Genomic DNA, 14,343 nt, shown 5'->3' with positions numbered 1-14,343 from the left:
ACGCACTTGGCTAATGAGAAAAGCTGTCCAGCTGCTTCAGTCACATGCAATAACTGTGGAAAAAAGGGACACTTTGCCAAGGTATGCAAATCAACTGTTAGTGAAGTGCGTGAAGTTGTTGTTCCAGAACTAGCTGTGCTCTGTGTTGATGACGCTAAATGTGTGGTAGCAGCTTACAAAAAAATTGCATGTACTGTGAACATTGAAGCACCAGAGTGAAATTCGCACGCTGTGGAGCTCATTGTAGATACTGGCGCTGCTGTATCTATTTTGCCAGAGTCAATGTACAAACAATATTTTGCAAACTGCCCACTCTGTGAACCTAGAGTCAGACTAGTCACATATGCTAAAGGGGAACTGGCTGTAATTGGATGTCTGCCGGCAACTGCTGTAATACCAGGTACATGCAACAAAGTTTGTACAGACATTTACATTGTTAAAGCGGGATCGCCTTTGATGGGCCTGGATTTGATGAATGCTCTAAATGTCAACATTATTGGAGGCAAAGTAGTTGATGAAAATGATAACGCCAAACAAAACTCCACAGTGTACAATGTTGATTCAGTCTCACCCCATCAGCTCGGCTGTGTGAAAGGTTTCATTCACAAAGTTCAGACAAACAGTGCTGTGCAGCCAGTACGCCAAAAGTTGAGACGACTACCATTGAGCATCCGTGAGGACGTGTCAGCGGAGCTCAAACGCTTAATCCAAGCAGGCATTGTAGAACACGTGGATGCATCTGAATGGGTGAGTCCCCTAGTAGTAGCACGGAAACGTTCAGGAGGTCTACGGTTGTGTGTTGACCTCCGTGAACCTAATAAGAGCGTGATCATGGACTGCTACCCTCTTCCTCATATGGAGGACTTGTTCTCAGCACTAGCCGGTGCCACACACTACAGCCAGATTGACTTGAGTTCTGCTTACCATCAGCTACCGCTGCATGTTGAAAGCCGCAACTTAACCGCTTTTATAACACATGATGGCGTCTTCAGGTTCACACGAGTCCCTTTTGGTCTTGCCTCCGCTCCTTCTGCCTTCCAGAAAATGATGCAGACAGTCCTGAAAGACCTGCCAGGAGTGCAGAATTACTTGGATGATATAATTGTGTACGGAGATTCAAAAGAAAAACATGACATCAACCTGCGAGCAGTCCTTCAGCGTCTTACAGATGGAAATCTTCAGATCAACTTTGACAAAAGTTTGTTTGGTCAAACCAGTATTCTCTTTTTGGGGCATGCAATCTCCAAAGAAGGGCTACGCCCAAGCCCAGATCATCTGACTGCCATTGCTGAAGCCCCAGCACCGAAAGATATGGCAGCACTACGCTCCTTTCTGGGACTAACCTCCTGGTTCAGTAAATTCTTGCCAAACTATGCTACGCTAGTGGAGCCACTGCGACAGCTGCTCAGAACTGACACACAGGCCGAGCTACAGTGGAATGACACAGCAGACCAGTGCTTCGGGAAATTAAAAACGATGCTTCTGAAAAGCCCGGCTCTAGCTGTCTATGACCCCAAGCTACCTACCTACGTCACGACGGATGCTTCAGATTATGGGTTAGGGGCTGTACTGACTCAGCTACACTCAAACAAAAATGAACGCATTGTGGCCTTTGCTTCTCGCACGCTGTCAGTGGCCGAGAGGAAATATTCAACTACGGAAAAAGAGGCCTTAGCCTGCGTATGGGCAGTCGAAAGATGGCGTACCTACCTGTGGGGACACAGATTCACACTTAGAACAGATCACCAAGCACTCACGACTCTTCTCAACACTAAAGGCATGAACAGAGCTGGCATGAGAATTGCAAGATGGTCGGTTAGACTCATGTGTTTCCAGTATGACGTGCAGCATCGGCCTGGCAGTCAGAATGTGTTGGCTGACTGCCTCTCACGTGTTCCCCTTACCGACTCCATCACTGAAGTGGAGTCTGAGGAAGACCTATACACAGAGATAGCTGAGATTTCCCCTCTTCTTACTGCACTGCCACTTTCAGATTTCAAAGCTCAATGTGAGGTCTGTCCTGAACTTACACAGCTGCAACAGGTGATCCGTTCAGGGTGGCCTAAAGTAAAGAAAGCTCTACCAAAGGACGTACAGCCATACTTCTTGGTGCGGCATGAACTTGCAGTTCAGTCGCCGCTTGTTTTTCGTGGAACACGCCTACTGGTTCCCAAGTCTCTTCGGGAGAGAGTGGTACATCTGGCGCACGAAGGTCATCAGGGGGTAGTCCGAACAAAGCAGCGCTTGAGAGAACTGTACTGGTGGCCGCGCATGGATGACCAGGTCCACAATGTGCTGGCATCATGTCCAACCTGTCAGTCCTGTGACAAAACAGCCAAAGCCTCTCCGGCCCCTTTACAGCCTGTGGAGTTTCCAGAGGGCCCTTTTCAGCATTTGGCTATGGACATTGTGGGTCCGTTTGAACGTGGTACCTATGATTGCAGATTTGCCATCACCCTTGTGGACTACTTTAGTAAATGGCCTGAAGTAGCCTTCACTTCAACAGCAACTACTGCCACTGTTGTGACATTTCTGGCCACTATGTTTGCACGTGAAGGAAACCCGTGTGCCATTACTACAGATAATGGACCCCAATTCACGTTTTCTGCCTTTGCTGATTTCCTGAAAGAGAGGGGAATTAAACACATCAGGACGAGCGTCTACCACCCGCAAGCAAATGGGTGTGTTGAACGCTTTAATAGGGTGTTGAAAGACTGTGTTCAAGCGGCAGAGGTAGCTCATCGGCCATGGAAGACAGCAATAACTGAAATGCTCCAGAGCTATCGTGCCATGGCTCATGCAATCACTGGTGAAACACCCTTCCAGCTCCTGAGAGGGAGACCAATGCACACAAAGCTCAATGTCCTACCACCACAAGAAAGGGAGAAATATGAGCACATTCGGTCCAGAGTCGTTCAACAGCAGGCCAAAAGCAAAAGCTACACAGATTGGAAGAGAGGCGCAATGTCTTCAAAAATCATCATTGGTGATAAGGTCCGCATTCGCAAGCCTTTTCATGTGGGAAAGGGAGAGAGAGAGTACACGGACCCTGTGACTGTAAAGAAACAGACTGGGCCGAACACTTTTATCCTAAGCGATGGGAAAAGGTGGAACGCAGCACGCCTTTCTCGTTGCAAGGGAAATCAAAAGGAATCACCACAACATGGGTCAGAAGAAAACATCAGTCCAGCAAAGACTCCATCAAAACCTGCACGCCATAGAGAGAGTCAACCACCAGCCTGGACAAAGGATTTTGTGATGACATAAGTCTGACACAAAACATGTAAAGGGTGTAGGCGGATCGCTGCCCTATATATATATATATATATATATATATATATATTTATATATGTATATGGAAAAAAAATGTACTGTGAAAAAAAAGGATTCAAGGTGAATGTGAGTCCAAGTGACAATGTGAATTTTCGGTTACTGTGTTCTAGAATGTTTTGAGTTGAATGTTTTCCTGTTGCACTTACAGTACCTGACAATGTTTGCTTTAATACCAGGTTGATTTTGAGTTATTATAAAAGCCTTATATTTCATGCCATTATTACTAGCTGTTACTAGCTTTTAACACTGTGGGTTGATATTTTATCATAACGTTAGAATGTGAAGCTGTATGTAATTAAATGCACCTGAAAGGTTTGATTACAGAAGAATAGTGAAGTTTTGAATGAATTCTAGTGTGTTGTGTTCATGATGAGGTAATAGCATTTCTATGAGTAAATGCCATACTGACATTTATGCATATGCTCCCAACCAGTAGGTGGCACTAGGCGTGGTCTAATGAATGCAATATGTGTAGTTGTAGAAGGAGAAGAAGTGTGATGATGAGCGTGTGCTATGCGTGTAAAAAGTGATGCAGAAAAGTTAAGTAAAGTGTTGTAAGAAATCACCGTCTTCAGCAACATATGACAGCTGATCAACAATTAGTCTAAAACCGTATGCTAGGTAAGGGTGGGTTGAACTCAGACTAAATTTCACTGCATGTATCATGTTATCTCCCTATGCACACTGTGTGCATAGTGTCACATCCACATGCTACTATCAGTGCAACACGAACCACTCAATAACAATGTGCATAAGCCCTTAATAATGCTTATTATCAGATACAAACCACAATCTGCATGATACAATACTCGACAAGTAGTAAAGCACTCACCCGTCACTTTTCAGTCACATACCTGAGGACATGAGAGCTGCGCTGTGTTACTTAAGTCAGTCGTCTCATCCACCATAACTGCCACAAAATTTGTTTGTTTAATTACTTCTTTAATGTGATCGTTTAACACTTCTGACACTGCATTTATTATATCGTTTAGATTTTTTCCTGATGGTCCTGTAAAAACTGTGGCCATGGCAAGATGATGTCGCAAGTCAACATCAGCGTTAACAAATCCAAGAAATTACCCCTGTTCAGCGAATCTCTGGATTTATCGTGTCCCCTGATAATTCTCGCCGTCCCAAAAAGAGAACACAGTCACTCACTAAGACTCTTCAGAATGTCCCGGTTCTTTCTGACCCTCTCATTGTGGACGCTGATCTCCCGTTTTCTCTACTCATTAAGTTCCAAATTCACACGACTTTCACCAAAAGTTTTTAAATGCATGATTGACATTATAATGGCGCTCGGAGCCTTGGTGTTTAAGAGCTGCCTTCGTGAAGCTGTTCAGACTGTCAAAGCCAGAATCATTCTATGTCCCTTTACTCGTATTAAAAAGTAAACACGGAAAACAAAATAACTTCTTGTGCTGCGGGCAACAAGATTGTGTGTATCTACAACAGCCGATGCCATTTTCTTTAATAATAACTGAATTTCCCGCTTCCGTTGGAAATTGACAACAGACGTTAGGGGTAGCGCTGAGCACGACACTAGACCCGGAGGACGTGCTGTCAATAAACGTCAAAATTTGATTGCTTGATGTTTCTGTCACTAATGATTGTAACAAATCAGAAAAACATTTAACACTTTTTAAAAAATATATATATTTTTTTATAGGGGCAACAGAGAAGGCCCTGCTGGTCCTAACGGATCACCACTGTGGCCAAACAATGCTCTACTTGAGAGCACTATGTGAAAGGGCCAACACGTATCCACTAGAAACTAAAAAACTCTTTCCTTTGAAACCTAAACTAAAATGGAACCACTCTAGCTCTGAACAATTCAAAGAAAACATGAACAATCTTAAAATTGCTGGATGACTTTATATCAACTAATTTCAATTTAGGGGCCCTATCTTGCACCCAGGGCAATTGACTTTGTCAGTGACGCATGTATCATTCGTATTTTGCGCCGGCGCACAGCGGGGGTTTTCCCTCCACAGATGCACGTCAGCAAACTAGGGAATGAACTTGCGCTCCCTGGGCGGTTCAGCGCAAAAAGGAGGCGTGTTGCGGCGCAAACCATCTCTTATGCTATTTTGCAGTTTCAAAAAACAATTGCGCTACTAACCAAAAAAAACTAGTCTAAAGTCAGTGGCGCGTTGCGCGTGGTTCATTATGCTATTTTAAGGGCGCATGCTTGACCATAATGTATAGCGTGCACAACGCGCACACACTTTGCTTATCTAATCTACACAGATGCAACAGTTATTTTTGCAAATCATAAATTGTTACACTTAAAAATATTAATACACGAGATAAGGGGAATCATAGTGGTGAGCATTGTGGTGATAGTTTTTATTTATTCTCATGCAAATAACGATTAAAATATTTTCATAACTTTGTTGTGTGGCTGTATTACGTTTATTTTATGTAAATAATAGTTAAAATGTTTTCATAAGAAACCTTAATGTATATGAACTTGATTTGTAAGAGTACTTTGGGGTTGGACCTTGCTTGCGTTTCTTGGGTCCGATTTCAAAGCCCCCAAACCCTTTCAGCGGTGAGGGTGGACGCAGCGATGTCCTCTGCTGGCGTCAAGTCCTGAGGCAGATCCACCTCCCGTTACACGGCGTGCCCGATTTATGCTGGCAAGCGTGGGATTCCCCCGTACAAGGACGTCGGTCTCCTCGGCTGTGAACCGCTCCTGGCGTGCGCCTGGTAAATCCGTCATAATAATAGCAACCCGCCATGGAACTTGCGCACTTGCGTTTAAAGGGAATGTTGGCTAGCGTTCTGATTGGTTTATTTGACGTTACGCCCAAACCACACCTATGAATAATGAACCTACTTCAGACCAACCCCTTATTGATTTGCGCCCGGCGCAAGAGTTATTTCTCACGCCGGGAAAATAGCAACAGCGCCCAAGATTCGCCCACAAACTCACTTGCGCGTTGCGCTTCGCACTTGCGTTTCAGATCGTTAAAATAGAGCCCTATATGTTAATGGGATAAATTTAGCATCAAAACACTTAAATTACATGTTTAAAACATTGGCAACTTTATCTAACATAAAACGACAACAGAAATGCAATACAAATCAACAGACAATGAGAAAGGAAGTTTGGTTTAATGATGAATGTGCAAGTCTCAGAAAAGAACTAAGGAGACTTTCTAACAAAAAGCACAAAGACCCATCCAACCAGACATTACGGCATACTTATTCTGACTGTCTGAAAAATTACAAGAGATTATTGTGGTTTTCAAAAGATTATCAAAATACTTTCTGGAAGCTATATAAAAAACTTGAAAAACCCAAATCAGAAATATCATTACAGAGTGGTACAATTAGGAAATTTTACTTTGAAAATCTTTATCAGAAAATTGAACATGGTGACCTAAACCAGCCTCAGTGTAAAATAAAGAAAACACTGGTAGACTTGGAGAAAACTATAAAAAATGACCAAAATCCATTAGATAAATTTATAACAATATCTGAAATAACAGAGCATATAAAAAGTCTTAAATTAAAGAAAGCATGTTGCCAAGATGGCATTTGCAATGAAATGCTTAAACTCTGCAATTTCAGCATGAACAAAGCTCTGGCCAAATTATTTAATCTGGTTTTATGGTTCGATATCTTCCCTGAGATCTGGTCTGAGGGACTTGTCAATCTCATATTTAAAAAAGGCTGTTGATTTGACCCAAATAATTACCATGACATCTGTGTAGGCAATGCGTTAGGGAAACTGTTCTGAAGCATCTTAACCCTCTGGGGTCTAAGGGGTTTTTAGGGCCCTGGGGAAGTTTTGACATGCACTGACATTTGTGCTTTTTTCAGTTGCTTAAAAACATATTAATGGCAAAAGTCTCATAACACTGTGTTCATCACAAACTGGGCTACAATATCATATAATCAACATGTATGTACATATTTGTATTTTTGAGAGAAAAATGTTTATGCGTGGTTTTTGAAAAATCAAAAATGTTAAGTCACGGATATAACTCCACAAAACTCATTCTAAACATGTTTTCCCAAGACTTTCCAAACTGGATCTAGAGTTTTTTCTTCAAAATGATGTGAAAATCATATGGCCTACTCAATCACATAAAGCAAGATATTGATTTACAATTTCTAAGACACTTTTGCTTGGGAAAGGCTGTATGCGTGGAGGCGGGAAAGCTCCTGAATAATCAGTGATTGACCGCTGAGAGACAAAAGAGTTGAATAATGAGCCACATAATGAGCCTTGTAGGAATGTTCAACAGGAATGTAACTGTGAGGAACGAGACTGGGGAATCTGATGCAAATAAAATTTATTAGAAGAGAGCAGGTAGCAAGAAACAGAGCAAACTCCACACAGATCTCAGGTAAAGAATAACACAATAGTCACTCAGGTATCAGTAATCCACGATGGGTCTCGGGGTGTTCTTTAACACAATCGTCACTCGGTTGCAGTAATCCACAATGGGTCTCGGGGTGTTCTTTAACACAATCGTCACTCGGTTTGCGGTAATCCACTTGGGGTGTTCTTTAACACAATCGACACTCGGTTTGCGGTAATCCACTTGGGGTGTTCTTTAACACAATCGTCACTCGGTCTTGCAGTAATCCAAAAAGCGCTAAAAGCAAAACACACCGGTGAGCAAGGAAGAGAGAGACACAAAGTACACAGGATGGCACAGTACCGAGAGAGCACGAAGAAGTCAGCTCTAGTCTGAAGACGAGACACGCTGACTGCGGGTAAGGGTAAACATTCACGAGGATATAATCCGCTGAGAGGAGACCAACCGAGAAACGAAAGAGCAGGAGAGAGGAGACACGATCCGAGGGCTTCACACAGATCTCAGCCGAGTCCTGGAGGCGAAACAAAAGGAATAAACAAAACAAAGACCAACATGAGCCGATCAACTCTTGAAAAGCACCCCCATTCTGGCCCGAAACCATGAAAATACCTACTTTCACTAAAAGGGCTGTTTTTACTAAACCATTTATAGTATAAGCATAACTGTGGTATCATTAGATAGAAGACACTTTGAGCTTCGTTTTCCATGTTTCAAAATTATTTTAAGATTAAAAAAAAAAGTTAGAGAGGCTGAAGTACATTGTAATAAATTTTTTTTTGCATAACATCTTTTTTAACACTAAAAATCTTAATGATAAATATATGTGTGGAACCTATAAATGCAATGAGGCCAAAGCCACAAGTCTAAAGAAGTTATATTTCACGTTTGAAGTCAATAGACCCAAAAATGAGGTTCTTGCAAGAGTTTTTGTAAGACTAGTGCCTTTTCTAAGTGCCAGTCAGCCACAAAATAAAAGTCTTTTGTTTACATGCATACACGTTCGTTCTTTTTATTGTTTATCCTTATATAAGCGTATAAAATGCCGTATCCACACCAGGAAATAAAGCTTCACACAAAGATCGTTGAATTCGTGTTCTAATTGGCTACACGTTCTGTCTATCAATATTTTCCATGAAGTCATTGGAGGAACGCGCGAGTCAGATGACGTCACGATATTAGACAGCGCTGTTTGGATATTATGTATTATACTCCCGCCTACTTGTACAATCAAGTTTGAGCGCTGGTTTTGAACGCGATTGTGCTCTCATATACAAGTGTTACGATGTAAATAGTCCTCAGATTGTATATTATAATCTATTACAAGACGTGCATCTGAAATCTGATGTAAACAATGGAAAATATATCCATATTTCACGGATTATACGCATTTGTGGACAAAACTGGTCATTGGATGTACTTTGTTGGAGAGTTTTTATGGGTTATTCACACATCTGAAACAGACTGGATTCGATTCGCGTTCCTTATACCAGCACAAAGGTAAGGAGTCAGTTTATATTATGCATGTTGTTATCTGGACTTCTGTAATAAAATACTATATTTATGATGCTAGAGCAATTTAATCTCAAAACGGACACCATACACTGACGCTAAACCCTTAGACCTTTTAAATGATGTATAGTAGTGTTATTATTATTGTTGTTTGTACATAGTAGGCTAGTGCGCGTCGAGAGGTTAAGTATGTTTTGTTTAAAGTATTGTAGGCTACTTCGCTACATTTTAAATCATATCCGTTACTGAGTAAAAAAATAAAATAGCAAGGTGATAAAGAAGCGCCACGGATGATTGATTGATGGGCGGGGGAACGCGCAAAAAGAGCCATGGAGAGGGATGAGACAGGCGAGGGCTAATGCAGACCCTCAATTAAATTCTTATGAAAAAAACCCTGGCCATTGACGCGAAGCGATTGTTTAATTGAGCCGGGTTTTTACTGCTAATTCGCACGACGCGTTTTTAATACATGTGCATTATCCTTCGAGGTCTATCAGCTTCGCGTCAAGTCAAACAATTTAAGAACGTCCTCGGGAATGCGCATGTCATTAGACATTGCAGAGAGGGAGAGAGCGAGAGATAGAGAGAGATTGAAAGACATCAGGTACACAGGTCTGGGAAGCTAGAATACAATAAACGTGTAAAGGATAAAAGTATATGGCACTCATTTCATTATATGCTCATTTAAACTAAGTATATTGTTTAATAAAATAATGTTTGTTACCAGCAATACATCAATTACAACCTTACTATAGTGATTTTATTTACAGCTGCTGACCTCATATTATTTTTGCTTCAAGTGCATAACTCACCAGTAAAAATCATTAAACAAATCCATAAATGTTTCTTAGTTATAAAAAAGCTTTTTGTTTTACTAACTTTTTGTTATTGCACTTTAATTGTAAAGATAAATAAAATACAATAAAAAACAACTAGTTTGAGATTTATATTCCCTTGTCCTTTTTGAACTATACTAGAAACCTCTCTAAAAAAGTAACTTTTACTCTGAGTAAAATTAAAATGACTTTTACTTGAGTAGATTTTTAGACCAGTAACTTTACTTTTACTTAAGTAAAATATAATTAACTTTAGTTTTACTTAAGTAGAATATTTTATTATCTTTCCACCTCTGCATTCATGTGTATTAAAATTAAATTTGCGTCCGTTCATAGAGAAAGAGAAATGTTTTCTATCTGTACACATTTCCTTGCAAGTACAATTTTGCCTGTATTATTGGTGTCCCCTTCAAAAATTGTTCTTGAAAAATGTTATCTTTAATGTCCCTCCCAACATTTAAATGAAATTTTCGCCCCTGGCTACGCTCCATTTTGTTTGAACGTCAACAAGAAGGGACATCACACAGATTAGCTTAGAGCGCCTTTAAAAAAAAATGTGCATGACACCCCTGAGTATGCCTCAAGGAATTTAACCAGATCACTCAATTTTAGACTTACAGTCAGGTCCATAAATATTGGGACAGAGGCACATTTTGTGTTATTTTAGCTGTTTACCAAAATGTATTCCAGTTACAGTCATATTATGAATAGTGGCTTACAGTGGACACTCTCAGCTTTATTTTGAGGGTATTCACATCCAAATTGGCTGAAGGATTTAGAAATTACAGACGTTTAATATGTAGCTCCCCCTTTTTAAAGGGCTCAAAAGTAATGGGACAGTTGTCTTAAACACTGTTTTATGGACAGGTATTGTCTATTTGTTAAATTATTTCCTCATAAATGACAGATGTTAAAGGTCTGGAGGTACAACCCCAAAACAGAAAAAGTTGGGACACTGTAGAAATTGTGAGTAAAAAAGGAATGGAATAATTTACAAATCTCATAAACTTATATTTTATTCACAGTAGAATATAGATAACGTATCAAATGTTGAAAGTGAGATATTTTGAAATGTCATGCCAAATATTGGTTCATTTTGGATTTCATGAGAGCTACACATTCCAAAAAAAGTTGGGACAGGTAGCAATAAGAGGCCAGAAAATTTAAATGTACAAATAAGGAACAGTTGAAAGACCAATTTGCAACTTATTAGGTCAATTGGCAACATGATTGGGTATAAAAAAGCCTCTCAGATTGGCAGTGTCTCTCAGAGGTCAAGATTGGCAGAGAATCACCAATTCCCCCAATGCTGCGGCGAAAAATAGTTTTCTGAGTTTCTCAGAGAAAAATTGCAATGAGATTGAAGTTATCATCATCTCTAGTGCATAATACCATTCAAAGATTCAGAGAATCTGGAACAATCTCTGTGCGTAAGGGTCAAGGCTGGAAAACCATACCGGATGCCCGTGATCTTCGGGCTCTTAGATGGCACTGCATCACATACAGGAATGCTACTGTAATGGAAATCACAACATGGGCTCTGGAATACTTCCAGAACACATTGTCAGTGAACACAATCCACCGTGTCATTCGCTGTTGCCAGCTAAAACTCTGTAGGTCAAAAAAGAAGCCATATCTAAACATGATCCAGAAGCACAGGCGTTTTCCCTGGGCAAGGCTCATTTAAAATGGACTTTGGCAAAGTGGAAAACTGTTCTGTGGTCCAACGAATCAAAATTTGAAGTTCTTTTTGAAAAACTGGGATGCCATTTCATCCGGACTAAAGAGGACAATGACAACCCAAGTTGTTATTAGCGCTCATTTCAGAAGCCTGCATCTCTGATGGTTTGGGGTTGCATGAGTGCGTGTGGCATGGTCAGCTTACACATCTGGAAAGGCACCATCAATGCTGAAAGGTTTATCCAAGTTCTAGATACATATGATCCCATTCAGACGTCGTCTCTTTCAGGGAAGACCTTGCATTTTCCAACATGACAATGCCAGACCACATAGTGCATCAATTACAACATCAAGACTGCATAGAAGAAGGATCTGAGTACTGAAATGGCCAGCCTGCAGTCCAGATCTTTCACCCAAAGAAAATATTTGGTGCATCATAAAGCGAAAGATGCGAAAAAGAAGACCTAAGACAGTTGAGCAACTAGAAGTCTGTATTAGACAAGAATAGGACAACATTCCCATTCCTAAACATTGGTCCTCCTCCAGCTGTTCCTTTATATGCACATTTAACTTTTCTGGCCTCTTATTGCTACCTGTCCCAACTTTTTTTGGAATGTGTAGCTCTCATGAAATCCAAAATGAGCCAATATTTGGCATGACATTTCAAAATATCTTACTTTCAACATTTGATATGTTATCTATATTCTACTGTGAATAAAATATAAGTTTATGAGATTTGTAAATTATTCCATTCCTTTTTTACTCACAATTTCTACAGTGTCCCAACTTTTTCTGTTTTGGGGTTGTAATTTTAAATGTGGTATTTGCATTTGGAAGCTATGGCTGTGAACCCAAATCATTCGGTTCAGGGACATATTCATGCAAGTGATAAAGACCATATTTAAGTTTCAAAAACACAACAAATCCTTTAGAGAGATACCAGGAACATTAAGAGTGACCAGATCAACAATTTGGTACATCCTGACAAAAAAAACAACAACACACTGGTGAGCTCAGCAACATAAAAATCCTGTATGTCTATATAGGATAACAGTGGTGGATGATTGCATTATTCTCTCCATGATAAAGAAAAAACGTTCTACGAATAAACTTAAGATCAGTAACGTTAGTTTTGAATAATTTTAATTGCCCACCTATATTTTTATATTTACGATAGTACAAGATATTATAGTACATTACATTCTTACAGTAGCTCACGTGATTCCTACAAGTTACCGAGATTTCAGATGCTAGGAGGTCAGTTAATTTCTCATTCAGATATTGATAATGACATATTAAACAACATATTATTTAACACTGAAGTTAAAAGTTGTGTATAACGTCTCTTTTTAATGCATATCTCTCTCACACACTGTTCTGTTTAACTATGGGTACCATTATATATTAATTCTCATGATGCAAGTTTATTTTAAATACTAACATTGAATGTTTATGGTTATTATTTTCACAGATGCATCATTGATGTTTAGTGATGCAGTGGACAACTGTGAGGATGATATACAATCAACGTGTTCCTAAACTGTGATGCAGAAACACAATGGGAGGATCCATCTGTCTCTGACCACAACCACACCTTAAAATCACAACACAACCTGAAGCAACCTACATCTGATATGGGAAAACAATGGTGCGGTTTCTCGGACAGGGCTTATGCTGGCACAAGTGTACATAACTCTGCTGAGAAACAACCATCTTTGTTAGCTTTACACAGGGTTGATATTGCATACATTACACAGTCGTCAAGCACTTTACCAGTACATACACCAACAGCTTCCAGATAAACACTTGGGATCAGCTCCTGATGAATCTGATAAGGCTGTGTCTTAATTTATTGCAGGGTGGTCTTGCTGAAAAGTAGCTTAGCCATAGTTATTTTTATAAACCTTTACAATGTGACCTGATGTTACCTGTTGTAAAGTTACATTAAACCTTCATATGTGATCAGATATCATGCAGTGATATTAAACATTTACAATGTGATCTGTTGTGCATTTATATCAAACCTTTACAATGTGATCAGATGTCATGCACTTATATTACAGTTTTTTTCAATTGTTTACACACAATTTTGAAAACCAGGTTCTTTTTTTCAAAATATAATCACAGTTATCCAAACACCACACTCAATTTGCATAAATCCTAGATTGTTTGCAAAATGACACATTTCAGTCAAAACATACACACTTCAGTCAAAACATATACACATATTTGTGAAAATGCTATTAGTTTTCATTTAACCAACACAGTCCTCAATGATCAGACACTATTGCAGCCAGTTTCACACTGCTGTGATAAATAAACAACACATTTGTAAAAAAATTATTTTAGGAAATAGCATGTGCTAGATTTTTGTCCAGACATTGTTATGCAAGGGATCATTAAGATTTAAAAAAAAAATGTGACAAACCGAAAACAATCTTCATGATTTGTTCGAGATATGGGGAGAAAGTACCAAATATGCCTACTATAAACTTACCAAGCACTGCACAACACTGATGCTGCAGACTGATTATTTCAAGTAATTATTTCAATACTTACAGTATTTCTTACCATAATCAGTAATCAATCAACAGTAATCATTGAAACAAATAACATCTATAGAGAAATAAAAAATAATGCATGAAGTA

The sequence above is a fragment of the Paramisgurnus dabryanus genome, chromosome 9 (assembly GCF_030506205.2).
Source record: "Paramisgurnus dabryanus chromosome 9, PD_genome_1.1, whole genome shotgun sequence".
Lineage (NCBI taxonomy): Eukaryota > Metazoa > Chordata > Actinopteri > Cypriniformes > Cobitidae > Paramisgurnus > Paramisgurnus dabryanus.
Note: the sequence above shows the minus strand (reverse complement) of the source record.